Here is a 5,762-nt window from a genome sequence, read left to right as displayed (position 1 = left end):
GGGGCGAGGCGGGGCGGGCGGTGTCGCGGCGGGGCGGGCCTGGGCCGTGCTCTCCCAGCTGGGGGCCGGGGCTTGCGGCCTGCTCCCCCCGACTAGGCCGCGGCCTGCTCCCCCCTCGCCGAGCCGTTCCAGGCCGGGCCAGGGCCTCTTTCTCCGCCGGGTCCGGGACCTGCTCCCCCGCGCCGGGCCGCACCAGGCCGGGTTCCGGGGCCTGCTTTCCCCCGCCGGGCCGCACCGGGCAGGGTCCGAGGCCTGCTAACCCCGGCCGGAGCCTTGCCAGGCCGCGTCCGGGGCCTGCTTCCCCCCGGCCTGGGCCGGACCCTTTCCGGGCCGGGGCCTTGCCAGGCCGGGTCCGGGGCCTGCTCCCCCCCGCCGGGCCGGGGCCTTGCCAGGCCGGGTCCGGGGCCTGCTCCCCCCCGCCGGGCCGGGGCCTTGCCAGGCCGCACCAGGCCGGGGGCCTGCTCCCCTCCCCGCCCCGGGCTGCTGTCGAAGGGGCTGGGGCAGAACCCTGGGGCCATCTCCCGGTAACATCCCCTGTGACCTCAGCCCGGCCCCCCCACCAGTGTCCCCGGCCCAGGGTGCCCCTGGGGGGGCCCGAAAGCAGCATGAGTGTCACCGTCACGCTGGCCGAGCTAGCAGACCTGGCCTTCGGCATGGCCAATGGCGGCAACCCCCAGGTCAGTGCCTTCCGCATCCTCCTGCGGGGCCTGCTGGAGCACCTCTGCCCGCAGGAGGCCATGACGCAGGTTGGGGAGAACGAGAGGGGTCTCTCGGAGCCCACTGCCTGTGTGGCTAGGGGGAAGCCCTCCTCCCTCCATCAGCAGAGGCGGCCGTGGCAGGGGAGGGCAGAGGGGCAGCCCAGCCACCCCAGCAGGCACCTGGGCACCGCAGAGCTGCCGGCTGTGGGCAGGCTGGCCGCTGAGGAGTGGCAAATGGTGCAGCTGAAGAAGAGGATGGAAGTGACTGAGGAGGGGATGGCGAAGGTGAGAAACCATCCCCTGGATAGTGCCCATCACCATCAGGGTGACCAGATCCTGCCCTGGGCAGTGTCCTGCCCTACAGAGGGTCCTGCTCTACACAGTGTGCTGTCCTACACAAGCATGGTATCCTGGCTTACGCCACAGTCTGCCCTACACGATGTACTGCCCCTGCCCCTCACCGTGTCCTGCCCTTTGCAGGGTCCTGACCACGCAGTGACCTGCCCCATATTGTATTGCGCACTGTACAGTGTCTCACCCGACACACACAGTGTCGACACACCCGACACACCTGACACACACATATCCTGCCGCACACAGTGTCCAGCCCTATGTAGTGTCCTGCCCTGCACAGTGAGATGCCTGTGTTGTGTCTTGCCCTTGCCATGACATCTGCCACCCCAGGATCAGGGAGCCCGACCAAGCACGGAGGTACCTTTCTGGTTCTGGTGGCCCCAGCTCCACTTGGGACTAATTAAAGGGCAGTATTTACCACAGCCACTGGCCAAAGGCGGTTTCGGTCACTTCTCACCTTCTGCTGAGGCTTCATCAGTACTTGCTCTGAGATTTAGGTCTGTTGGGTCCCATCCTGCCCTGGCAAGGGTCCCCCAGCTGTGCAGGGACAGCAGAATCCCTGCCAGGCTCCTCTTCTCGCTTCCCTGTGGCAGAGTGAGTGGCTGACCTGTGGGTGACAGCAGTGCTGCCTCGCAGGCAGGCTGTCCCCACACGAAGGCGGGATCCCGTGGGAGACACTGTCACAGCACGAGTTCAAGTTATTCGGCTGTTCAAGTTTAGAGACTGAGTGGGAAAAGCAACACATAACATCAGAGCTGTCTTCCTTGCTCGAGCCACACATTGCAGCACAAGGATGCCTTGTGGTGGCCTTGTGCCCAGCTGTCCTCTCCACAGGCAGCATGGGGCTGGCCCACAAGCAAACCTAACACTTCTTCATCCCTTGTGAGACCTGGCAGCCCTGAGCCGATCCTTTGTCACATGTCATGGCGTTGGCTCCCACAGAGCAAAAGGAAAAGGTGACAGAACTTTGCCGGGGGGGAGGAAACCGGAGCTGGGACACTTGTCCCTTTCGAGCGCCTTCCTTTCCAGTTTGAGGGAGCTCTGTGGGCATGGCCATGGGCTGGCCAGATGTGACTGATGCTGTGGCAGCTCCATTGGGTCCCAGAGACACCCCCAAATCTGGGTTTTCACTGCACAGCACTTAGCTTCTCTTCTACCCACGTCCCCCAGAGCCTGTGGGGGCTCAGCATCGCTGGCCAAACCTGTTTTCCTCAGGTCATGGACATGCTGCAGGAGATGCTCGCCACCACCTGCTCCCTGAAAACCACTGTCGAGGGCTTCCAGGATGAGTTGCAGCTCCTGAAGGACAGTTTCCAGAAGGTGTGTGCATGAAGCTGGGCTGGTTGCTGAAGAGCTCTTGGCAGAGCCGTTGGGCTCCCCGGGGACCTGCGTGGATGGCCAGGTGGCACAGGGTGACAGGGATGAGGTCCTGAGGTCACGCTCCTTCCCACCCCAAGGCTAAGCTGGGACATGTGGGTTTTGCCCTGGAGCCCAGGGGTTTTGGGTAGACACTGCCTGCCCAGCCCAGCACTGCCCATCCCTGCCTGTCCCTGCTGATGCTGATCCCCACCATTCCTAACCCCTGTGGGTGCCGAACTCCTCAATGCCTCTCTTTAACAGGCTGATCTGGAGGAGCTGCAAGAGCAGTCAGTGAAGCAGGACGAGAACAGCCATCTCCTCCAGAGCATCCTGGACCAACTGGTGAGTAGGGAGGGCCTTGGCAGAGGGACTGGGACTGGGCATCTGCAGCACTGTGCACAGAGGCACTCAGCCCCTGTGTGAGTCCTCAAGCTGTCCAGAGCCAGGCTTTGGCAAATCCTTATGGAAAATGCACTCAAGCCTTCCAAGGGCTGCCCTGACCATGGTGACCTGTCTGCGTGAGCATCTGACCCCACAAGGCTCTTCTGGCAGGGTCCATGTCACCTTCCCAACTGCTGGAGCAGGGACGTCCATCCCTGGGTGCCCTTGGTGGCTTCCACCAGCCACCTCCACTGCTCTCATCCCTCCTGCAATGCCAGGAGAGTATCATCACCTTGGGAGGTGGCAGCACAGACACAGGGTGGATTATACCCTCTAGATTTTGAGGCCCCAGGGGACCTGCAAGGTCCCCTGCAAGGACCTGGCAAGGTTTGGCATTGCCCTCCTCATCCTGGGGCTGCCCAGGCTCTCTGCTCCCGGAGCAGGGCAGAAGGGCTGATTTCTCTCCTGGTTGCAGACAGAGGTGCGGCAGCAGCTGAGTTCCTTCCCCTGGCATGGCACCACGCTCTGCCAGAGCTCTTTCTGCGAGGTGGCCACTGGCGAGGTGTGTGCAGGCTCCCAGGTGCCCAGGCCCCCTTGCTGGGGGCTGGCGATGCCTCTCAACTGCAGGATAGCACAGGGATCTTCTCACTCCCCAAAACCTTGGGGGCCGTTTCGTTTCAGAAGCTCTCCAGCCAGGAGCTCAGCCCTGAGCCCCCACAGGAGCCAGCCCGTGAGGCCCCATGCAAGCTGAGCTGGCTCATGGAGCAGCATGAAGTTGTCAGCCACTGTGAGAGCCAGCTCCAGCAGTACTGTGAGGACCAACACCCCCACCATGCTCAGCCACCGTGCGGGTTGTGCCACCAAACCTTTGCCAGGACTGGTGGATGGCGGGGCCACGCTTAGCCATCCCATCTGAGTCCCCAAGCTGCTGCAGCCCACTCATCCCTCTGCCTTGCTCCCAGCCACTCTGGCATGACTTGGGATGTGGTGACTGCCATCTGTGGCACCCTTGGGTGCCGTGGTGCTGGCCATGCAAGGGGACTGGGGGGGCTCTGCAACCATAAAGCCACCTGGGTTTGGGATGGCACCATACTGGGGGCCTGCAGGAGCTGGCAGTACCTGGAGCAAAGCTTTGGTGTCTACTTTCAGCTGACTTGGGGACCTTGGAGGACACAGCTGCCCAATTGGAGAAGGTGCCAAGTGAGACCAGGCACCTGCAGGATGAAGGAGCTAAGGTGCCCAGCTGCCCGATCCTTGGGGTGGTACTGCCCGAGAGTCTGGGGGCTGCAGCCCCACAGCCTGCTTGCCGGGACACACAGGGACATCTGTTGGGATGTCCTCACTAGCCACTCACTGGGGCCACCCATAAGCATATCTCCCTGCTCCCTGCCTCACCTGCTTCCTGCAGCCACTCTGTTTCTCACCCAGGGCCCTGTCTGTCCTCCCCAGGGGCTGGATTTTGGCAAGGAGGTGCTGGACCAGGTGGGGCAGCTGCAGGAGCAGTGCGCAAGGCTGCAGGAAGCTGCAGAGCGGCTGTGGGGTGACATCGGGGACACCCAGGTGAGCACAGCCCTGGGGTCAGCTCAGGAGCCACTTGAGCCATGGTTGGCATCTGAACCAGGCTGGGTACAGGGTTGCCCAAGCTTGGCGTGTCCCCACCATGTCCTCCTCAGAAAGCAGACAAGGCTGCACTGGAGACCAGATTGAGCCAGGATGAGCTGCAACATGCCATGGTCCAGCTGAGCAAGATGATGCAGGACCTGCTGCAGAGGATGTCCCTGCTGGACCAGGACAGGCAGAAAGACCTGGAGAAGCTCCTCAGGGAGATGGACTCCAAGGTAGCAGTGTCAGCCGGGTACAGTGGTGGGGATGGAGGGATGCACCAGGCCAGGGAGCCCATCCCTGCGTGGGGAGAGCGAGCCCTGAATGTGTCCCAAGGTGCCCCCAATATCCCTCAGGGGCAACAGCATCCCTTGAAATGGGGCTGGTGTCCCAACAAGACCCCCCCCTGCCCTCCCTGCAGCTGGACTGTGCGGCACTGGCTCCCCTGCAGGCGCAGCTGGAGCAAGTCTGGAGGCTCACCCAGCGGTGCCTCTGCAAGGGATGCTGCTGTGGTGCCAACCGGGCCGCCGGGTTCAAGAGGTCGTAGCTGCTGGATCCCATCTTGTCTCCTTCTGTCCTCTCCTGTGCTGCCCCATCCCCTCCCATGCTGTCCCATCCTGCCCTGTCCATCCCATCCTGCCCGTTTGTCCCACCCTGCCCATGGGGTGCTGGCCACCCATGGGACCTCACGTGGTCCCTGGGGTGCCGTCGGGGCACTGAGCAGCCGCCCCTGTGCTACAGGCAGCTCTTTGATCCAGTGAAGTGCCTCTCCTGCGACAGACCCCTGGCCACAGCCCCGGCACCGTGAGTACCATGCAGCTCCCCCCGCCCCCCGCCCTGGACAGACCCCTGTGCTACGTTTCCACTAGAGACCACTGCCTGACTTTGCCTCCATGTCCTCATCTGCAGGCACTTGGTGACGGTCCGAAAAGCCAGCCAGATCCTCCGGCCCCATCCAGCCAGCGCCGGCAGATCCAACTGCCTGGCACAGCCACTGCCAGGGAGGTGAGGCTTGTCAGGTGCCACCGCATCCCTCTCTCTCCCTTTGGGGTCCCTCTGCCCGGGCAGCAGGAGTAACATCAGTGCTTCCCACCCAGGGAGAGCGAAGGGAGCAGCAGGGCCAGCTGGGGGAGCCCCACGAGTCCTCACGGGCCACCGTCCACCTCCAGTTCCCTCGTCACCATCTGTCCCTGCGGAGACACTGCAGACTTCGCCTGCAAGAACGTGAGCCCGCGTCCCCGTGTGTCCCTGTGCTCTGGAAACCCACTGAGCCCCCCTGGGCTGGGCACGGCCTTGGTGCACCTCCGATGGCACCAACTGCTCTTCCCTCTAGAGAGAAGTGGATATTTTGGGTGTCAACGGGGTTGT

The sequence above is a fragment of the Numenius arquata genome, chromosome 14 (genome assembly GCF_964106895.1).
Source record: "Numenius arquata chromosome 14, bNumArq3.hap1.1, whole genome shotgun sequence".
Lineage (NCBI taxonomy): Eukaryota > Metazoa > Chordata > Aves > Charadriiformes > Scolopacidae > Numenius > Numenius arquata.
This window is presented reverse-complemented; position numbering follows the sequence as displayed.